The sequence below is a fragment of the Schistocerca serialis genome, chromosome 9 (assembly GCF_023864345.2).
Source record: "Schistocerca serialis cubense isolate TAMUIC-IGC-003099 chromosome 9, iqSchSeri2.2, whole genome shotgun sequence".
Lineage (NCBI taxonomy): Eukaryota > Metazoa > Arthropoda > Insecta > Orthoptera > Acrididae > Schistocerca > Schistocerca serialis.
Genome location: NC_064646.1, coordinates 150,820,603 through 150,845,253, shown reverse-complemented (window position 1 = coordinate 150,845,253; position 24,651 = coordinate 150,820,603). Strand labels below are relative to the sequence as shown.

Sequence of the window (24,651 nt, the reverse complement as noted above, 5' to 3'; positions counted from 1 at the left end):
ATATCTTCACTTCCGCGGTAAGGTTTGCTGATTCAACCTTCCATGTACTAATATGTGTTAGTACTGTTAAAACGTAAATAAACCACGTTCATAAAGCTTTTCAGTCAAAGATATAGATGTCAGTCTAGGATATAGATGTCGGCCAGGGATACTGAAAGAAAATAGCCTTTACACTCACAAAAAATTCTGCTGAAGCAAGCAGTTCCTCAAATGTCGGAAAATGTGGGAGTGGCTGCCAGCACAGAGTTCAGCAGTTTAATATTTTAAAGGCATTTTTAATGCTGTTATCACAATAAAATTCACATGCAACATAGATTAATCTATGTCGATAAAGAAAATGTTTTTGAAAAAGCTATGTTTTGGACTCAAATCCATTACATCCCTCCTTAATGTTCTCCAAAAGCTAGACAAAGACTACCTGTGATACAAATCTCACAGCACAGAAGATATTATGAAATGCCTTCAATTTATAACCCCTCTAATTTTTTCTCAGTACTGGAAATAGATAGGGACTTGCAGTTTGTTTCAAAATGTGTGTGAATGCATGACAGAAATGGCAGTACTGCATGGCACTCAGAACTGTAGTGTCAGTGGCGAGAGTGAGGAATGTTTTTGCCATTGAAAATGGCAATGTTTTCATTATAAGAAAATCATGTAATCATTCGTATTCCCCATTGACATTATGTGACAGCAGCGAAATTCATCTCCAGTTGAGTGCAGTGTCGTGATGGTGTCATGAATGTTTGTAATGATGGCGTGTGATGAGGGCCTTCCGTCGGGTAGACTGCTCGCCTGGTGCAAGTATTTCGATTTGCACCACTTTGGTGACTTGCGCATTGATGGGGATGAAATGATGATGATTAGGACAGCGCAACACCCAGTCTCTTGAGTGGAGAAAGTCTCCGACCCAGCCGGGAATTGAACCCGTGCCCTTAGGATTGACAGTCTGTCGCACTGACCAATCAGCTACAGGGGGTGGACAATTTTTGTAATGTATGTCATTGAGTGTCACAGTTCGAAGAAGGCAGAATGTCATGTGACAACAAACCAAGAAAATCTTGACCTTGCAACAGCCAGCCTGATGACAGGATAGAGTGACAGGAGAAAGTTGTTTTGGAGGGACACTGAATGAGTGTGCAAAACATTGCCTCCAAATTTGGCATTTCAGAGTGATCATGATCCTGTATGAAGGCCTGAAAATGTGAAATGCCCACCAGATGGATGCCATGTATGCTGATGGACGACGACAAGGCTGCATGGGGCCACGTTGCCAGGCAATGTGGGCGCATGATGATGACATGAAAGGGGCTTTCTTTTCATAGATTGTGACAATGGATGAGATTGGAATGTTGTTTTTGAATCATCTAACAATGGCTCCATCAAAAAAATTTAGAGTAAGCACCAGTCCTGAAAAAATGATGGTGGCCATGTTATGGGGCAGCAAAAGCATAAGCCTTGCTCCATTGCATTCCAGAAGGCACTTAAGTGACAGGTGATCTACCAAGAGATTTTTAAGAACAAACTACTTCCAGTATTCTGTTAAAAAGGGCTAAAAAAGGCTACGTGTGTGATCTTGCAGCAGGACACTGCACCAGCGCATTGGGCAAACACAGTGCTGCAGTTTCTTCATGACTACAACTTTGAAGTGACTTCTCAAGTTCCCTGCTCACCTGACCTGCCTCGTAGCATATTTTGGCTATTTCCAACAATGAAAGACGCTCACTATAGGTTTTTACTAGCCATGCCATTACTGCATCACTGATTTTCCAGTGGTCAAACCAGACATCTAAAGAAGCGTTCACAGTGGCACTGGAATCGAGGTGTTGACTTAGTGAAAAATGTGTGCAATTGCTGGGAGATTGTCCGAAAGTGACTCTTGTTTCACAGATTTTGTGTGATTAGTTTGTGAGAAAAGAATAGAAGATCTTATATCTTGAATTCACCCCTCATACAAGATATTGATTCACACATCCAGAGAAAGTCATATGTGGTGAATAATTTAGCTTACAAATGTTTTCAAATTATTATTTAATAATAATAATAATAATAATAATAATAATAATAATAATAATAATAATAATAATAATAATAATAATATACCCCGTGGAGGCCCGGGAAAAGAATCGGCCTCCGGTATGTTCTGCCAGTCGTAAAAGGCGACGAAAAGAACAAACCACTAACAGGGCTAACCCCCCTTTTAGTGTGATTAGTTGGTTCAGGACAGAACTAAAGAAGCCTCAGACAAGCGCCGTCATGGTCGGGGACGACGCTTGAACCCTATGCCCGCCCACAATGGTAATGACACTGCTAGCCAACTGGAAAATGATTTAAATCCAAATAGAGGTGTTTTGCAGGATATGCTTCCTGCAACCACCCTAGAAGGAAAACAAAGACAGAGGATGAGATGGTCAGATGAAGTTAATCGACACCTCATGTTCTGTTATTACCAAGCAACAAACCTAGGAACCAACACAACTGGATACAGATCACAAGAATACACGACATTTATTACCAGATACCCAGAATTAAAATTTTTAACAGAACAACGACTAGCTGATCAGATCCGTGTAATAATAAAAAATAACAGGATACCCCAGTCAGAATTAGAAAACATCAAACAACAAGTACAACAAATACTGGAACAAAATAATGTGCAATCAGAAGAAGAAGAAGAAAATACAGTAATGGACTCAAACATCCCAGAGCAAACAAACAAAGAACAACACGCACCAATTAAACAATCAGAGGAACACGAAATCTTAAGACAGCCACCAGAACAAGCACAAATAGAACACGAAGTGACACAGATGTTAGATATAGAAGAAAGATTTCAGCTAACATATATAGAATACAAAGACACAAATACACACATTAGACCATTCTTGCATAGACCACCAAATAACCCACAAGTCGAAACAACAATAAAAACTATCAACACAATCATACACAACAAAATAAATGAAAACACAACTATGGAAGAGTTACAACTACTGGTTTATATAGGAGCACTCACTACACTAAATATACACACTAGGCAGAGATCAGAACCAACCAACACACAGAAGAAACCCACAAAACCAGCATGGCAACACAGGCTACAGATCAAAATAGAAAAACTGAGAAAAGACATCGGACAGCTAACACAATTTATAAGAAATGAAATCTCGGAAAAAAACGAAAAAGGTTAGGTAAGATCTCACAACAAGAAGCGACAGAGCAACTAGACGAAAAGAAGCAGAAATTACAAGCATTAGCCAAACGACTCAGAAGATACAAAAAAAGTGAAAATAGAAGGAAACAAAACCAAACATTCAACACACACCAAAAGAAATTTTACCAGACAATAGATAACACACACATTAAAATAAACAATCCACCAAATATAACAGACATGGAACACTTCTGGAGCAACATATGGTCAAACCCGGTACAACATAACAGGCATGCACGGTGGATACAAGGAGAAACAGACACATACAAGATGATACCACAAATGCCTGAAGTGATAATTTTGCAACATGAAGTCACCCAAGCAATTAATTCTACTCACAATTGGAAAGCCCCTGGAAATGATAAAATAGCAAATTTCTGGTTAAAGAAGTTCACCTCAACACATTCACATTTAACTAAATTATTTAACAGTTACATTGCAGACCCATACACATTCCCTCATACACTTACACACGGAATAACATATCTGAAACCTAAAGATCAAGCAGACACAGCGAACCCAGCTAAATATCGCCCCATAACATGCCTACCAACAATATACAAAATATTAACTTCAGTCGTAAAACAGAAATTAATGACACATACAACACAGAACAAAATTATAAATGAAGAACAAAAAGGCTGTTGCAAAGGAGCACGAGGATGTAAAGAGCAACTGATAATAGATGCAGAGGTGACATATCAAGCTAAAACTAAACAAAGGTCGCTACACTACGCATACATTGATTACCAAAAAGCTTTTGATAGTGTACCCCACTCATGGTTACTACAAATATTGGAAATATACAAAGTAGATCCTAAATTGATACAGTTCCTAAACATAGTAATGAAAAATTGGAAAACCACACTTAATATCCAAACAAATTCAAATAATATCACATCACAGCCAATACAGATTAAGCGTGGAATATACCAAGGAGACTCATTAAGTCCTTTCTGGTTCTGCCTTGCTCTGAACCCACTATCCAACATGCTAAATAATACAAATTATGGATACAATATTACTGGAACATACCCACACAAAATCACACATTTGCTATACATGGATGATCTAAAACTACTGGCAGCAACAACTCAACCAATTACTAAAGATAACAGAAGGATTCAGCAATGATATAAGTATGGCTTTTGGAACAGACAAATGTAAGAAAAATAGCATAGTCAAGGGAAAACACACTAAACAAGAAGATTAGATATTGGATAACCACAGCGACTGCATAGAAGCGATGGAAAAAACGGATGCCTATAAATATCTAGGATACAGACAAAAAATACGAATAGATAATAGAAATACAAAAAGAAGAACTAAAAGAAAAATATAGATGAAGACTAACAAAAATACTGAAAACAGAATTGACAGCAAGAAACAAGACAAAAGCTATAAATACTTATGCCATACCAATATTGACCTACTCATTTGGAGTAGTGAAATGGAGTGACACAGACCTAGAAGCACTCAATACACTTACACGATCACAATGCCACAAATATAGAATACAACACATACATTCAGCAACAGAAAGATTCACATTAAGCAGAAACGAAGGAGGAAGGGGATTTATCAACATAAAAAACCTACATTATGGACAGGTAGACAATTTAAGAAAATTCTTTCTAGAACGAGCAGAAACTAGCAAAATACACAAGGCAACCACTCGTATAAATACATCGGCTACACCACTGCAATTTCATAACCACTTCTACAACCCTTTAGATCACATAACATCAACAGATACGAAGAAAGTAAATTGGAAAAAGAAAACACTTCATGGCAAGCACCCGTATCATCTAACACAGCCACACATCGATCAAGACGCATCCAACACATGGCTAAGAAAAGGCAATATATACAGTGAGACAGAAGGATTCATGATTGCAATACAGGATCAAACAATAAACACCAGGTATTACAGCAAGCATATTATTAAAGATCCCAATACCACAACGGATAAATGCAGACTTTGTAAACAACAAATAGAAACAGTAGATCACATGACAAGCGGATGTACAATACTAGCAAATACAGAATACCCCAGAAGACATGACAATGTCGCAAAAATAATACATCAACAGCTTGCCTTACAACATAAACTTTTAAAACAACACGTTCCTACATACAAGTATACACCACAAAATGTACTGGAGAATGATGAATACAAATTATACTGGAACAGAACCATTATAACAGATAAAACAACGCCACATAACAAACCTGACATCATACTCACCAATAAAAAGAAGAAATTAACACAACTAATCGAAATATCCATACCCAATACAACAAATATACAAAAGGAAACAGGAGAAAAAATTGAAAAATACATCCAAGTGGCTGAGGAAGTCAGAGACATGTGGCATCAGGATAAAGTTGACATCATACCAATTATACTATCAACTACAGGAGTCATACCACACAATATCCACCAGTACATCAATGCAATACAGCTACATCCAAACATATATATATACAACTACAGAAATCCGTAATTATTGATACATGTTCAATTACCCGAAAGTTCCTAAATGCAATATAACACATACCGTACAGTTAAAAGGAAATGATGCCTGATCAAGGTCCGCGTCACTCCATTTTTAACCGGACTTAACGTCTGAGAAAGTGAAGGAAATAATAATAATACAACAACGGCAAACCCAGGATGGAATAACGACAAAGTTACGGAAAGGGTAGATTGCTACTCACCATATAGAGAAGACGTTGAGTTGCAGACAAGCACAACAAAAGGACTGCTATACTTTTGAGCTTTTGACCATAGGGCCTTCTTCTAATGTAGAAAATGCCACACAACACACAACCCCCCCCCCCACACACACACACACACACACACACACACACACACACACACACACACATATACATTCACCATGAAGCACAACTCACTCATACATGAGCACTGTCCTCTGGCTGCAGATGCCAGACTGCATACAACTACAGCACCTGACAGGAGAAGCTGCCTGTGGGTGGTGGGGGTAATGAGGAGACTGGGGCAGGTAGAGGAGAAATAGCAGGGTAGGGGTGAGGGAGGTGTACTGCTGCTTATGGGAGCATGTAGGAATGCAGCGGGTGCCGTATAGGGGTGATATGTGGGTGCCATATAGGGGTGATATGTCTCAGTTGGGTGGTTTGGGGAATGGGGTTAGTGAAAAGGAGAGAAGTAGACAAGGGGGAAAAAGACGACTGGATGCATTGGTGGAATGGAAGGCTGCGTTGTGCTGCAAGGATAGTAGGGAAGGGGGAATGATAGGGACTAGTGAAGGTTGAGGTCAGGGGCTTTATGAGAATGTAAAATATATTGCAGGGAAGGGGTGGGGGGTGGGGGGGGGGGGGAGGGAACTGAGGTACCTCCTGCAGTGTTCAGAAAAGCTGGTGTTAATAGGAAGTATCTAGATGGCACAGGCTGTGAAGCAGTCATTGAAGTGAAGCATGTTGTTGAGCAGCATGTTCAGCAACTGGGTGGTCCAGCTGTCTCTCAGCCACAGTCTGGCAGTGATCATCCTTGCAGACTGCTAGCTTGTTGGTTGTCATGTCCACACACAGTAGCACAGTGGTAACAGCTTAATTTGTAGATCACACGACTGCTTTCACAACTAGCCCTGTTTTTAATCGGATAGAAGAGTCCTGCAACTGGACTGGTTAGGTGCTGGTGATGGTATGTTGAATGGGACAGGTCTTGCATCTAGGTCTATTGCAGGGATGTGAACCATGAGCCAAGAGTGGAATAGCGATGATTGAGGATACTGCATAGGTTTGGTGGGTGGGTGAATACCACTGTGGGAAAGATTGGAAGGATTGTACATTGGATATTCCTCATTTCAGTGCGCAATGAGAGGTAGTTGAAGTCCAGGCAGAGAATGTGATTCAGTTGCTCCTGTCCTCTGTGGTACTGAGCCATAGAGGGAGTGCTCCTTCATGGCTAGATGGTGGGTGTACAGGAGGTGACTAGAGAGACAAGGCACAGGAGATCTGTTTCTGTACAAGGTTGGGAGGATAATATTGGTTTTGAAGGCCTCAGTGAGACCCTTGGTATATTTGCAGAGGGACTGCTCATCACTACAGATGTGATGGCCATGGTAGCTAGGCTCTGTGGAAGGGACTTGTTGGTGTTGAATGGGTGGTTGCTGGTAATTGGTAGGTTTGATATGAGCGGAGTTACTGATGTAGCCGTCCTTGATGTGGAAGTCAACATCAAGTAAGGTGGGTTGGTGGTTTGAGGAGGAGCAGATGAAGCTAATGGGGAGGGAACAGATGAAGCTAACGGGGAGGAATATGGATAGGGTGTGCTCATCATCTGCTCAGGTCACGGAAGGTGTCATCTGTGAAACTGAATCAGGTGAGGGATTTGGGATTCTGGGTGGTTAGGAAGGATTCCTCTAGATGTCCAGGAATAGGTTGGCATTGGATGGTGTGATGCAGATGCCCATTGCTGTCCGAGGGATTTGTTTGTATGTGATATCTTCAAAGGAGAAATAATTAGTGGGGAGGATATAGTTCATCAGGGTGACCAGGAAGAACACTGCAGATTTGCAGTCAGTTGGGCATTCACAAAGGTAGTGTTCAATAGCGGCAAGGCTGTGGGCTTTGGAGGTATTAGTGTAGAGGGAGAGAGCACTGACAGTGATTAGCAGGGCCCTAGGCGGTGAAGAAATAGAAACTGTGGAGAAACGGTTGGAGAAATGGTTTGCGTCTTTCATGTAGGAGGGTAGTTTGTAGGTAATAGGCTGAACGTTGAGGTCCACAGGGGTGAGAATTTCCCTGTTGGGGCATAGTAACCAGCCACAGTTGCGCTTGTGGGTGGTTGTGTTCATGGACCCAAAGGAAGCATGTTGAAGGTAGGACTGTGGGAAGTGGTGAGGGTGAGGGTGTGAGGGTGTGGGGGGGTGAGGGTGTGGGGGGGTGAGGGTGTGGGGGGGTGAGGGTGTGGGGGGGTGAGGGTGTGGGGGTGTGGGGGGGTGAGGGTGTGGGGGGGTGAGGGTGTGGGGGGGTGAGGGTGTGGGGGGGTGAGGGTGTGGGGGGGTGAGGGTGTGGGGGGGGTGAGGGTGAGGGTGTGGGGGGGTGAGGGTGAGGGTGTGGGGGGGGTGAGGGTGAGGGTGTGGGGGGGTGAGGGTGAGGGTGTGGGTGAGGGGGTAGAGGTTGTAAGATGGATCTAAAGATTTGAGGAGGGACTGGAGATCATGATGTATTGGAGAGTCTCTCTATCAGGTAGTCCCTGCGGTTCATGACCACAGTGATGGAGCCTTATCTGGCATGTAGGATTATAAGTGTGGGATCAGATTTTAGTTGGTGGGTTGCAGTTCTTTCTGTGGAGGTAAGGTTGGTTTCCAGGTTGATGGATTTGAGGAATGAAGGTGAAGTACGAATCATGGTTAGGCAATTTTGACAAGTTTAACAGATGGTGATTTTGGACAGTGCAGGTGGATCACAGTTGCATGAAGGAGTGAACAGTGTCGGGCAGGATTCAATATTGGTTTCCGATCAAGTCTGATTCGTAGGATTGGTGCCAAGAAAGTGTTTGCACTGTAGAGACCAAGAGAAGGTAATAAAGTCTTGAACAAGCTGAGCATGATTGGATTTCGGAGTGGTTCATGACTGTGCTTTGAGTCTGTTTATGTTCTGGATTGTGTGTGGCAGGAAGGGAGGTGGGGTGAGTTGAGGGTGTGGTAATTGTAGGTGGTTTGCAAGGCAGAGTTCGTTGTTGTCAGCTATTAGCGTGTGCGGGGCAGGTTTGATGGAGGTTCTTGTAGCGGTGGTGGATAGGCATAGTCCAAGGCAAGAGTAAGATGTGAACATATTGGAGAGCTTTATGAGGTGATGTTGTGCATGTGGCTCTACTTCCTAGAGGGCAAGAGTTTCAATCTGGGAGATAGGATGTAGAAATTTGGGATTGGGCAGTTGGAGAATTTTACAGATAGAGAGGAGGTACTGCACGTATGTTTCGGCTAAATTGATATGGTTTTGCAGCAGTGTGTTAGTGAGGGCTATGGGCAGACAGAATTTGAACAGAGAGAGGTCAGTATGGAAGGAGGAGTTGTTGACAGAGGTAGGGAATTTGATGGTCAGGCCACTTGGAGGCATTCTGTGAACTAATCAACATTTTTTTTATTTTGCACATCTGGTTTCGTAGGACCAAATTAAGGAGCAAATCTCCAAGGTCATGGTATGGATCCAAAAAAAAAAAAAAAAAAAAAAAAAAAAAAGACAAGCCATAAGTTTATGCAAATCCAATGAGCAACGTAACACAGGAATCGGCTTAATTTTTCTAGGAACTCCCCAACAAAATAGGAGGAGTGACCCATGAGAAAACTCTTTAGTTTAGATTTGAAAGTACGTGGATTACTGCTAAGATTCTTGAATTCTTGTGGTAGCTTATTGAAAATGGATGCAGCAGTATACTCCATACCTTTCTGCATGAGAGTTAAGGAAATGTGGTCCAAATGCAGATTGGATTTCTGCCTAGTATTAAGGATACAGGATACTTCTCTGGCTCAATATTAAGTAAAATCAACACCTATTTCTTTAAGGCACAATGTATATATTTTACAGATATTTTTGTTGATATCAGGTAATGCAGCACACTTTCAAAACAAATCAGAAGTATTTTGAATAGGGTTATTAAAAAAATTACAAAGAAATGGATGCAAATTTTTTTTCCAAAATGCTTCGTCAAATTGAGGTACCATTTAATCCAATGTTATACATTTGAAGGAGACCGAATTTTTACCAGATACGCATGACATGATGGCTTAGGTACTAGACCTATATAATTCCACCTATTATCTATATTACAAGAATAAAAAAATCACATCTTACATTTTATCAATATAATGGAAGGAAACATTCCACGTGGGAAAAATTATATATAAAAACAAAGATGAGGTGACTTACCGAACAAAAGCGCTGGCAGGTCGATAGACACACAAACAAACACAAACATACACACAAAATTCAAGCTTTCGCAACAAACTGTTGCCTCATCAGGAAAGAGGGAAGGAGAGGGGAAGACGAAAGGAAGTGGGTTTTAAAGGAGAGGGTAAGGAGTCATTCCAATCCCGGGAGCGGAAAGACTTACCTTAGGGGGAAAAAAGGACAGGTATACACTCGCACACACGCACATATCCATCCACACATACAGACACAAGCAGACATATTTAAAGACAAAGAGTTTGGGCAGACATCTGACATCTCTGCCCAAACTCTTTGTCTTTAAATATGTCTGCTTGTGTCTGTATGTGTGGATGGATATGTGCGTGTGTGCGAGTGTATACCTGTCCTTTTTTCCCCCTAAGGTAAGTCTTTCCGCTCCCGGGATTGGAATGACTCCTTACCCTCTCCTTTAAAACCCACTTCCTTTCGTCTTCCCCTCTCCTTCCCTCTTTCCTGATGAGGCAACAGTTTGTTGCGAAAGCTTGAATTTTGTGTGTATGTTTGTGTTTGTTTGTGTGTCTATCGACCTGCCAGCGCTTTTGTTCGGTAAGTCACCTCATCTTTGTTTTTATATATAACATCTTACATTTTAATTTTTGTAATTTTTTCCTAATAAAATATTACCTTTTATATAATTCTGTTGATTCTGCAATAAAGCTTAGGTCTTCTACATAAGTTTTGCAAGTTACAGAAAAAAATTGGAACAATGCTTTATAAACTTTAGGAAATATTTGTGGCCGAATTCTGAAAAACACAACTTGTGTGAAATTGCGAATGAATGTATGAGTCCAATTAAACTGTGCCTTAGAACACTTCTGAGGCATAGTATTCATCCTGCAGCATTTCTTCGTCTTCAACCTTCCTCACCCCCTGCGGGTCCGGGGCTTAGAATAGGCCCGATGTATTCCTGCTCATCGTACGAGGCGACTAAAAGGAGTTTCACACATTTCAGCCTTTATGTTCCCTCTGGGGTTTGACCTCCATTCTTCAAAATTTTCCTGAAGAGCGAGCCAATTGGGGAAGGGCGCCTTACAAGGTGTCCATTGTGCATTGAGATCTTTAGCCCACTTTCTTGTCGGTGCATTGCAGTCCTGCTCATTCTCCATCTCTTGGGCGAGGACACCTTCCTGGGTGCGTTTTCCACCATGCACTATGCAGTGTAGATTTCTGCATCAATGATGACCCTGGACTTCTTTGCACCTGATATCCAGCACGGTAGCCAGTCAGTTGTGGTGGGGCCAGCATGTACCCTGTTGGTTGTAGCCCCTGACCACACAGGGATCGCTCTGCTGATGCCTGCGCTGTTAACTCCCCATGTTTGCCAAGGGGTAGATGCCCATCCTCCTGGGGCATCGGGACTCCCAGCAATGGCCATCATGCCAGGTGGCCTTTGCTGAGGTTGGGTGGCGCCCGTGGGGAGGGCCCCTGGTCGAAGTGGGTGGCATCAGGGCGGATGACACGTGATGAAGCGTAGTCCATCATCTCTTGCTGGTGGTTAAACACCAACAGTCTTTAAGCAATCACAAGCTCAATTTAGTGCACAGAAGTACGACCCCTAATCATTCACCTCCCTGGCCACACCATGGTAGGTGTACCAGGCTAAGGATGGCAGAGGATCTTATTTGACCCGGTACGTTATATGTTAGAGAGCTGATGGGGAATCTTTCATGATGATGAAGCCTCTCTCTTCTTCTTCTTTCTTTTTTTTTAAAAAAGCATTCAGAGGAAAAGTTCAGAGAGGTGGAGGGCTTGTCCTAAACGAGATGTGGGTCAGTCTTGATCAAAACGGCATCCTCCGCACAGTCATGGGAGTTACTCGCTTGTGACAAGCTGGGGGATCTTTCTGTAACCATCATGCCCCATAAGAGCTTAAATATGGTCCAGGGTATCATATTTCATTGAGACCTTCTTTTGCAGTCTGACGATGAGCTGCACACCAATTTAGAGTGGCGAGGTGTACATTTCATCCGACGTGTCCACTGGGGTCCGAAGGATAATCAGGTTGCCACCGGAGTCTTCATCTTGGCGTTTGAGGGTGATACATTGCACGAGGTGGTCAAGGTGATGGTCTACCGGAGTGATGTAAGGCCATATATCCCTCGCCCTGATGCAGTGCTTTAAGTGCTGGAAGTTAGGCCATATGTCTTCACACTGTACTTCCAGCGTCACATGCCGAAATTGTAGATGCCAATCGCATCCCAATACTCTATGTGCCCAGCCTCCCATCTGTGTCAGCTTTGGAGAGCACCATTTGCCTTGCACGCCTGACTGCAGGATTCTCCAGAAAGAAAGGAAAATCACGGAGTACAAAACCCTGGACAGACTGATCTACTCTGAGGCTAAGAGAAAATTTGAACGCCTGCATCCTGTGTGTATGACATCGTCTTACGCCGCTGCTACGACAGTTCTGGTACCATCAGCTCTGCCAACCCAACTCACCTCTCAGAGCCAGAAGACTACACCTGCCCCCTTGATGGTGGGGGGCATTTCCCTCCCTGTTGCTTCTGCACCACCTACTTTGGGAGCAACAACCCTCCCCCCCCCCCCCCCCCCCCCCCCCCAACCGTCGGGGACATCTGTCCCCACTTCTAAGCCAGAGAAGCGTAAGTCTTCTTCGGCTTCTCTCACTAGTAAGGGGTCCCTGGGGTCACTCCCTTCTCAGGTTTCTTGTAGTGGGTAAGACAACACTTGCCAGTGGCTGAAGAGCCCAAAAGCAGCTGGTCGTAGGGCTTCATGGTCATCCTCAGCCCCAGAGGTTGAGCCAGTGAAGTCCTCCCAGCCAGGGAAACCCAAGGAGCAGCAAGAGAAAGACAAAAAGAAAACCGGTAAGAACCAAGGAAATTCTGGTGGCACTCACACTACTGCTACCTACAAGCTCTGCGGCTGAGGATGGGGTGTAGATTCTGGCATCTACTGATGACCTTGATCTTGCTAGACCCTCAGACACAATGGATATTGCTCGGGCAATAAATCAGTGGCAACAGGCGACTCTAAGGCGTAAACTGCCTCATTGAATGTTCCATGCTGCCTTCCCAGCCTCAGGTGGTGATCCTCCAGTGGAATTGTGGCGGTTTTTTCCACCGCCTGTCTGAGATACGGCAACTGTTAAGCTTTACACCTGCTATCTGCATTGCCCTCCAGTGTAGCGACTATAATAGTGTGTCAGGTGGAGTTTGCACTTGCATCCTGAACTCGGTCTGTAGTCAACATGTGCCCTTTCGAACCCCTCTTGAAGCCGTGGCTGTCAGAATGACGACGACACAGGAAATAACTGTCTGCAATGTATATCTTCCTCCAGATGGTGCAGTACCCCTTAAGGTATTAGATGCACTGATTGATCAACTCCCTAAACCTTCCCTACTTCTGGGAGATTTTAATGCCCATAACCCCTTGTGGGGTGGTACCACACTTACTGGCCAACGCAGAGATGCCGAAACTTCACTGTCTCAGTTCGACCTAAGACTTTAATGTCTCAGTTTGACCTCTGCCTCTTAAATACTTGAGCCACCACACATTTCAGTGTTGCCCAAGGTAGTTACTCGGCCATTGGTTTATCACTGGAGAGCACATGATGACCTGTGTGGTAGTGACCACTTCCCCATCTTTCTGTCACTGCCCCAGTGTCAGGCACACTGACACCTGCTCAGATGGGCTTTGAACTTGGTGAACTGGGGAACTTTCACCTCTGCTGTCACCCCTTAATCTCCCTCAGACTGTAACATCGATGTGATAGTTGAGCAGGTAACTTGCACAATTGTTTCTGCTGCAGAAAATGCGATCCCTCTCTTTCGGGTGCCCAAGGCATGAGGCAGTCCCTAGGTGGTCGCCGGAAGTCGCTGAAGCAATTAAGGGGCATCAGCGAGCTCTACAGTGGCATAAGCGGCACCCTTCCCTGGAGCACCTCATAGCTTTTAAACAGCGCCTTGCCCGTTTTTGCTACCTTGTCAGACCACAGAAGGAGTGTTAGGAGAGATATGTCTCCACCATTTGGTGCCACACAACACCTTCCCAAGTCTGGGCAAAGATCAAACGTCTTTTCAGGAACAAGGCCCCAACAGCTGTCCCTGGTGTTAACATAAATGGCGAGCTATGTACCGACGCAAACGCGATAGCCATGCACTTTGCTCGAGCCTCTGCATCAGAGAATTATCCCCAGACTTTCGCACACTCAAACGGCGGTTGGTACGGAACGTCCTCTCATTCACTACACGCTGCAGTGAATCCTATAATGCCCCATTTACAGAGTTGGAGCTCCTCAGTGCCCTTGCACATTGCCCCGACACAGCTTCTGGGCCTGATCGAATCCACAGCCAGATGATAAAACACCTCTCATTTGACTACAAGCGACATCTTCTCGTCATCTTCAACTGGATCTGGTGCAATGGCGTCTTCCCATCGCAATGGCGGGAGAGTATCATCATTCCATTGCTCAAACCCGGTAAAAACCCGCTTCATGTGGATAGCTATTGGCCCATCAGCCTTACCTCTGTTCTTTGTAAGCTGCTGGAACATATGGTATGTCGGCAGTTGGGTTGGGTCTTGGAGTCACGTGGCTTGCTGACTTCATATGAAGGAAGTTTCTGCTAGGGTCAATCTACCACTGATAATCTTATGACCATTGAGTCTGCCATCCGAGCAGCCTTTTCCAGACGGCAACACCTGATTGCTGTCTTTTTTGACTTATGTAAAGCATACGACATGACTTGATGACGTCATATCCTTGCCATATTGTATGAGTTAGGTCTCTGGGACCACTCCTGATTTTTATCCAAAACTTCATGTTACTCCGCACTTTCCGTGTCCAAGTTTGTGACTGTCATAGTTCCATCCATATTCAGGAGAATGGAGTCCCACAGGGCTCTGTATTGAGTGTCTCTCTATTTTTAGTGGCAATTAACATCTAGCAGCAGCAGTAGCAGCAGCAGTCGGGCTGTGTCTCACCTTCTCTGTATGCAGACAACTTCTGCATTTCGTACTGCTGCTCCAGTACTGTTGTTGCTGAGCGGTGCCTCCAGGGAGCCATCCAGGCGCAGTCATGGGCTCTAGCCCACACCTTCCAATTTTCAGCCGCAAAGCCGTGTGTCGTGCACTTCTGCCGGTGTCGTACCTTTCACCCGGAACCCACACTTTACCTTATGACGATCCACTCACTGTAGTGGAGACACATAAATTCCTAGGACTGGTTTTCGACACTTGATTGACTTAGCTCCCTCATCTTTGTCCGATTAAGCAGAAGTGCTGGCAGCACCTCAATGCCCTCCGTTGCGTGAGCAACACCAGTTGGGGTGCAGATCGCTGCACACTGCTGCAGCTCTACAGAGCCCTTGTCCAATCCTGAATTGACTATGGGAGTGTTTGGTTTATGGTTCGGGAGCGCCTTCAACATTGTATTTACTCGACCCTGTGCACCACTGTGGGGGTTCGATTAGCGACAGGAGCTTTTAGGACGAGTCTGGTGACTGGTGGAGGCTGGTGTCCCTCCACTACAGATTATACATGCGCAACTACTCACCAGTTACGCAGTACACATTCATAGTTCCCCTGCGCATCTGAATGACTGTCTCCTTTTCCCACCTGTGGCAGTCCATCTCCTGCATCGGTGGCCCAGATCGTGTGATTGTGGTTGGCATGCGGTACCTTCTCTCCGAACTGGAGTCCTTCACCTTTAGCACATCTGCTTGCGGTCCGTTCACATACACCTCCATGGTGGACACCTAGGCCGCAGCTTCGACTGGACATTGTGCATGGCCCTCCGTTAACCCCGCCACTCTCCGCTGTCACTTCCTCTCGATTCTTGATGTGTTCCAGTGCACTGAAGTGGTATACACCGATGGCTCAATGGCTGATGGTCACGTAGGCTTCACATATGTTCGCGAAGGACATATTGAGCAGCACTCCTTGCCAGTTGGCAATAGTGTTTTCACTGCAGACCTGGCGACCATATCTTGTGCCGTTGAGTACATCCGCTTATGCCCTGGTGGAGCCATTTCTCCTTTGTACTGACTCACTGAGCAGCCTATAAGCTATCGACCAGTGCTACCCTCACCACCCTCTGGTAGTGTCCATTCAGGAGTCCATCTCTGCCCTATAACAGCCCCACCATTCCGTGGTGTTAGTGTGGACCCCAGGACACGTCGGAATCACCAGCCAACAAACTTGCCGACAGGCTGGCCAAACAGGCGACGCGCAAACCTCTTCTCCGAAACTGACCTGCATTCTGTCTTAAAGCACACAGGGTTTTCCGGCTTTGGGAGACAGAATGGCATAACAGCATGCATAAAAATCTGTGTGTCATTAAGGAGACCAGGAATGTGTGGAAGTCTTCCATGCAGACCTCTGGCAGGGAATCAGTTGTCCTCTGCCGGCTCCACATTGGCCATACATGGCCAACTCCATCGTGAGGACCCACCTCAGTGTCGCTGTGGCTCCCAAATGACAGTTGTCCACCTTTGCTGGACTGCGCACTTTTAGCCGCTGTGTGGCAGACTTTTAACTTTCCCAGCACCCTGTCTTTGGTGTTGGGTGACAATGCCTCCACAGCAGCTTTAGTTTTACATTTGATCTGTGAGAGTGGGTTTTATATTTCTATATAGGTTTTAGCACATGTCATTTGTCCCCCTGTGTCTTCTACCCTAGTGCTTTTAGGGTGGAGGTTTTAATGTGTTGCAGAATTGCTGGCTTTCCCTTTTTGTTCTCGTGGTTGGCCAGCTACTGTAATTTGCTTTCATGTTTTACTCTCTTCTGTTTCTAGCATCTGTCTGTTGTTTTCTTGTCCTCTTTTGTTCCTTTTAGTGTTCATTGCCTTTCCTTCTTCTTGTGGCTTTTCCTTTCTTTCTGTTTTGTGTTATACGTTTCGTCCGTTTTGTTCTCAAACCTGTGGCACTGTCATATTAGGAACAATGGACCGATAACCTCGTAGTTCGGTCCTTTCTCTCTCTTTAAACCAATGAACCAACCTTCCTCTTGGCATTCCTTTCAGGACTTCTTGCTTCTCTGGTAACTTCAAGAACAAATCTTTCAGCTTCATGTACCTGTCGTCTGCCACACATAAGTAATTGATCTTCCATATTAGCCACATTTTATGCCTAAATTTCTCAGGACTTCCAGTTTTCCTATCTCTCCATCATTGAAACATATCACTGTATCTAGTACACCAACTTTTAATGTATTTAGTCCTACAAAAACATTCTTGGGTAATCTTTCCCGTGTGCAATGGTTGAAACTTTCATTTTTATTCTGAGTGCCGCCATGAAGACATTTACTAAGGACAACAGGGTCACTCAGGTCTCTAAAAATTTGTTTTATTTCATTCATAAAAGGTTCAGGAAGAGAATGCTTATGATGGTATATTTGACCACTTTCTTTTGTTGTTTGGTAACCACACCAAGAATCTGCTCCTTTAGGGCAGAGTCCGTGAACGGGTGGTCATCTGTGGACAACTTATGAAAGTAGGTGGCTCATACAGCTTTTCTCATTGCTTTAACATCATTCAGAGGTGCAGTTCGTCTAATGGACAGTCCATAATAACTCTGAAGGAGGTCCTATTTCAGTTCCTCTCAAACTGCCTCGGCAAGACAGAAATTTTCCATCCGATAGCAACTTTCCTTTCATTTCTCTCCATAGCTTCCTCAATCTAGCACCCATCCTCTTTTGCACATGTCCACAACACTCCAGTTTTGTTACAAAAGTATCACTGTAAACATTGAACTCATTAATTTTATTGAATGCTTTAGAGCCCCAATCGCCCAGGTACTTCATATATCTAGTGTTATAAACGGGCAGTGACCTCTGAAATATTTTCAGAGCTCCATCACACTCCACACCTCCACCGTAACCATCATAATTCTTAGAACACCGGTGTTCAATATGTCCTTCAGTATTACCATGGCAGGTGTGGCAGTGCTTAAATAAGCACTCAACATCAACTACTCTTCCATTCTCCAGAGAAGTAGCACTTCAAACACTATTCAAGGAACAATGTCCTTGACATTGCCGTGTCCCATCAAGTGCAACAGCAGTGTCCCTCATTCCACCAATATTTGCAGTTTCTTCTGCTGCACGTTTCATAGAAGCTTTACTCACAACCGTGAAGGCACCTAAAAGTATTTTTACGTACTTGTTGAACCTACTGGGAGGAGAAGGAAGGTCCATCAAACCACAAAAATTTTTGCACAGCCTTTTTTTCCTTTATCTATTGCGCATATTGCATACACTAACTTCAAATTCACATCATATGAATTGTGGACAGTGTTCAAAGTAATTTTCAAGGTATATTTATTGCGGGATCTATGCAGAACAACTGATTTTGATTCTAAACCCTTCCTGCTACTTTGGTGTTCAATTATTTCCAGACAGCTGACACAATCACATTGTTTACGTTTCGCCATGTCCTTTATCAAAGAAGATAAGATGCCCACATCAACAACAAAAATCCACTGCAAACAGCATCATGGTTAACACAAAAATTGGCATCACCAGGAGGTGTGCCATGTGGGAGTTTCTTCCTTGAAGAACTGACACGTAGGTTACTTTCAACAGTGTGGCTTGCTTTATTTGTGAACTGGTTACCATGGAATTTCCTTTTATTGAATTTCTTGATGCATGGCATAGTTCGTATTTATTGCACACTAAAGGATAGGTACTTCCACAAATATATGTAGTACTTGGGCAACAAACATTCAGTAACATGTGAACAAACTGCTTCAGCAAAACAAAAGTAAATACTGGCAAAAATAATCATTTACAGACACTAGAAACCTGCACTGTTACCAACATATACAGTGTATCATACGTATAATCGCTGGGAACAGAAAGTTCAGAATTCTTTTCGAAATAATACTGGTTTCCGTAACAGAAATAAAGGGGGCATGGTGGCATGCATGACTGTAACTTTAAAATTTTGTGTATATAGGCCTTTTTTCATTTGAAACCCTGTAATGTATATATCAATGTAATCAGGAAAGACTTTAGAATTTAGTAAAGTCATAAAAAAATTCTGATTTTTCCACAGGTTATAAGGACTGTGTATCCTTAACTAAATGAAAACTGCTAATTTGTTGCAAATAAGGTGATATTGTTAACAAGAAACAACAGTAAAGAATATGTGTATTGAGAGGCCAATGTCAGAATACCCAGACTAATGAACACAAGTCGACAAGAGGTTCGCAAACTGTCGCCACTTATTGCACAAGCTGCCCATTTCTGTGTCAAAAACATCCTTTGAGAATGGGAAGAGTTACCCCAAAATATAATACCATATGATGTAAGCAAATGGAAATAAGCAGAGTAGACTAGTTTTCATGTCAAACTATCACTTACTTCAGGTACTGTTTGAATAGTAAAAATGGCAGGATTAGGTCTTTGAGCAAGATCCTGAATGTGGGCTTTCCATGACAGTTTACTATCTATCTGAACACCTAGAAATTTGACCTCCTAAGTTTCACTAATCATATGCCCATTCTGTGAAATTAGAACATCGGGTTTTCTTGAATTGTTTGTTAGAAACTGTAAGAATTGATTCTTAGTGTGATTTAGTGTTAGTTTATTTTCTACTAGCCATGAACATATGTCATGAACTGCACTTTTTGAAATGATGCCATTGTTGCACGCAACATCCGTTACTACCAAGTGAGTGTCTTCAGCAAAGAGAAATATTTTAGAGTTACCCATAATAATAGAGGGCATATCATTTATATAAATAAAGAACAGGAATGGCACCAGCACTGTTCCCTGGTGCACCCTCCATTTAAATGTGCCGCACTCATACCCCAAGTCATAGCCATTATGAACATTGTTGATAATTACCTTTCACTGTCTGTTGTTAAAGTAAGAGGTGAACCAGTTATTAGCTATTCTCATATTCCATAATGGCCCAAGTTCTGGAGCAATATTTTGCGATCAACATCATCAAATGCCATAGTTAAATGAAAACGGTTGCCTAGCATTCGAAACCTTTTCTTTAATCCATCCAGAACCTCACAGAGAAAAGAGAATACAGCATGTTCAGTTGCTAAACCACTTCTAAAACTGAACTGTACAGTTGATAGTAAATTATGTGAAATAAAATGATCAATTATCCTTACATACACAGCCTTTTCAATAACATTTGCAAACACTGATAGCATAGAAATAGGTCTCAAATTTGTCTGCATTAGCCCTTTCTCCCTTTTTATAAAGCAGCTTTGCTACTAAGTACTTTAAGTGTTCAGGAAACTGACCATTCTTAAAGGAAAAATTACAAATATGGCAAAGTACAGGGCTAACATGTGCAGTACAGTACTTCAATATTCTGCTAGGTACTCCATCATATCCATGAGAGTCCTTAGTCTTCAATGATTTAATTATTGACTCACTCTCCCCCGTGTCAGAATCACGGAGGAATATTTCACACATCAGTCTAGGAGAAGCATTTTCCAAGAGAGTAATTTGGTTCCCTGTAGAAACTAAAAGTTTTTATTTAATTCACTAGCAATGCTCAGAAAGCGATTGTTAAATATTGTACATATATCTCACCTAACAGTAATGAAATATTTTTACTATGAACTGACTTTACATCATTGTCCTCATGCTCCTGACCAGACACATCCTTCATGACTGACCATATGGTTTTAATTTTATCCTGTGAATTAGCTACTCTGTTTGCATAAGACACATGCTAATGCAGCTTGTGGGTATGTTCAAGGATGCGGTGGGGATTAAGAAGGGCTGCTAGGTGCAATAATGGACAGGTGATGTTTGTTAAGAAGAGGGGGGGGGGGGGGCAAGGGAAGGGGGAAGGAGGGAGACAGAATAATAAATGACTTATATGCATTGCAGGATAGAAGGTTGTGTTTGCTAGAATCTCACTTAAACATACCCTCCTTGCCACGGCTGTCCAGGTCAATAGCAGATGCTGCCATGGGGATGTCCTCAATGTTATTAGCTGTCTTCACCTCCATACCAGCATTATTCAGCTCTAAGACAGATTATATAGTATTGCTATTAGAAGTTATATGAAGACAAATGGACCTATTTCAACTAGTTATGTTTAGTTTCCTGTCTGGACACCAGCCCAAATTCCTGGGTAGGATAATTTATTGTATGTTTTGAGTTGTAGATAAACAATAAACTTAAATATCATCCAATTTTATAATTTTGAATGTCTGAATGTTCCATTTTTAGTCTCTGAAAAATATAGGACTTTAATTAATGTAGTTATTTAACAACAGATCTTTTTTTATGGAAAACTTTTACTAATTTGCCCAAAATATTTCATTTTACACCATACTCATCTGGCTCAAGTTAATATAAGTAATGGTGCAGATGATTGATTTGTTGTATACTAAACATAAAATGTGATAATCATCATTTTCTTGAGTTTTGTGGATAGGTATTGGTGTTGGAACATATCGAACTGTTTTTTGTGTGTTGATTGGTGACACCTTTCATTGAATCGGCATCAGTAACCAGTATGGTGTCAGCTGCGGTGCTTACTCTAGTTACTCTTCGAGTGGGAAGTCTCAATTTTGATTCACTGTAACTGCCCAGTAACCCAATACTATTCCTCAGGATTCCTTCATTCCTTACATTCAAACAACAATTACATTGGTCTGAGTGCTCCTTTGTAAAGTATGTCTTTGACTATTTTCTCAGTGCTCTAGGAAGAAAGGTAACACATGAATTAGCATTTTGGTAGTACATAGGTAACAATTCAGGAGTACCTTCAGTGCATCTCCTCTCTTGTTAGGTTGGTGTTACTCTGGCTCGGTTTGCAGCAGCGGCACAGCCCTCTGGGTACTCCAAGCTGACAAAAATCCATTTGGTACAACACATTGTTTCTGGGTGTTTCACTGCAGATGTTCTATTTGTCACTGTAACTCAGCTACTGTTATAGCTATTGCATTTTTGTTTCACAACATTCCATTATTTTGTGCTTTCAGCTGTTTTCAACGACATGCAATATACGTGTATTAACACACACATTGCTCCAACCATAGGAAGTGGTCGTGTACCTGATGCTCAGACTGTACAGAATATATAAAAATTCTTGTAAACAAGGACCTGAGCTAGATAATACTTCTTATAGAGCTTATCTAAAATGTAAAAAAATCTACAAAGACAAACTGTCCTTGGCCAAAAAACAAGCATGTGAACATTACATTGAAAGTGCTCCCAACAAATGTAAAGCAGCATGGGATATCATCAACCAATATAATTCACAAACCCATACACAAGATGCAATGCTGGTCCCAGAAGAAGTAAATAATTACTTCCTAACCTCAGTGAGTGAGCTGAAAAACAAAATCAAGCAAAATGGCACTTGTGCACTAGATCATCTTTGTGCTTTGCCCCATAGTATGTATACTTTCCACTGGAATGTTGTCACCCCAGAGGATATTGTAAAAGCTGTGGCGAGGTTCACCAACTCCAAAAGCATGGACTGTTATTGGTTTTCTAATTATCTAATGAAAAAAATAATACACCTTATCTGTCAAACTCTTTCTTTTATTTTTAATATGTGTTTAGAATCTGGAGTTTTCCCAGATGCACTCAAAACTGCTAAAGTAATACCGGTCTTTAAAAAGGGAGATAAGCATCTGCCCCAAAACTATCGACCAGTTTCTATTGTCCCAATTTTTTCTAAAGTTTTTGAATATGTAATGTACAGTCAACTAAATAACTATTTTGATAAGCATGATCTCCTCTCCAACAGACAATTTGCATATCAGCATGGTAAAAACACCACTACTGCTGTCACTGAAGTTGTTAACCAGGTGTTAACTGCATTCGAAAATAAGGATCTAGTGTCAGTCGTACTGTGCGATCTTAGCAAAGCCTTCGACTGCATACCATCTAACACCCTACTTGCAAAACTGGAATTTTATGGCATACACAAACCATCTTTGGATGTAATCGAATCATACATAAGTAACAGGAGACAGTATGTATCAATTAAAAATAGATGCTCCTGACTGAAGGAAGTTCGGACTGGAGTGCCTCAGGGCTCGGTCCTAGGTCCTTTTCTGTTTATCATTGCAATTAATGACTTACCTTACCATGTAGGAGCAAATTCAGTTGTGTGTTATGCAGATGATACAACGTTGCTCAATACACACCATGACACAACAGAACTGCATCAGGCAACACAGGAAAAACTAGAACTAGTAACGGATTGGTTTTCTTCTAATGAACTCCTGTGTAATCCTGATAAAACACAAGAGCTAATTCTGGGTTTAACTACAGCTGTTGAAAGCAAATCAATAAAATTATTAGGATTCCACATTGACTCAAAATTAAACTGGGAGGAACACATTAGCCATATCTGCAAGAGAATAGCGAGAGTGTGTTATCTCATCTGGAGACTGACAGATATAGTCACTGATGAGTATCTAAAGGTGGTATATTTTGGCCTCTTTCAGTCACACATTTCCTACGGCATATTGTTATGGGGACATTCTTGCTTTGTCAGTGAAATTCTGAAAATTCAAAAAAAAGTAATCAGAATAATAAGCAAAGCTAAGCCCAAGGAACACTGCCATCCCCTCTTTATGAAGCACATGATATTAACTGTGGTGAATCTATACATCTACACAGCCCTGCTTTATGTCAAAAGCAACTTAAATGAGTTCGAGACCAGAGAGAACATACATCCCCACAACACCAGAGGCAAACTGGACTTTGACATACCAAGACACAGACTCACAAAGACTGCAAACTCACACAAAATAATGAGTTTAAAACTCTTCAATAAACTTCCAGCATCTGCTCGGTCACTGACCAATAATATTTTCAAACGTAAGGTTTATGACTGGCTTCTCAAACACCCATTTTATAAGATAACAGAATATTTTGAAATAAGCATTGACATTAGTATATAAGAATATTCCTAAAAGAAAAGGAATTAAATTGTAAAAACTTTACTGTAAAGTTGTTGTTAATTGTATATTTAATGTTCAGACCTATTCCGCTGTAAGTGGTCAATGGTGAATAAACTGAATACTGAACCACTTGCCCCACATTATTTCATGTCTACACCTTGGAGAATATATAGTTTTCCTCGTAATACAATTTACTAATAAACTGCAGGCTTGCCAGTCCTAAATTTAGTATGTGAAAAAAGAAAAACATGCAAAAATAAAACTTTTTACTTTTAGGGCTATGCATCTGGTTAAACTTTTTCATGCTTTTTTAATATAATTTGTATTTTGCTTGTTTCTTTTCAGATCTTTATAAAACTAGAAATTTTGTTACAATTTTCTTATTCACTCATTCGGCTATACAATTAAAGCTCATATTATTTAAATTTACAGTTAAAACTGTCAAGTAAAGCCTTCTGCGTGAATAACAAATACTAACATTTTGTAGTGAAGTATATTTTATTTATACAGTGATCTAGCCCGTTGATCATAGAATTATTGATACGTCTTTGAAGGACAGACATCTCTCTCAAATAGTCATTAATTTCAGGAAATGTGTGCAATAAGAGTTGTATTCTGTTGCAC

The 24,651-nt window shown here is 42.1% G+C and overlaps 1 pseudogene; it reads left to right on the top strand.

Moving 5' to 3' along the window:
• The window catches only part of LOC126419435 (uncharacterized), a 147,622-nt pseudogene that overhangs the window by 106,712 nt on the left and 16,259 nt on the right, over positions 1–24,651 (top strand).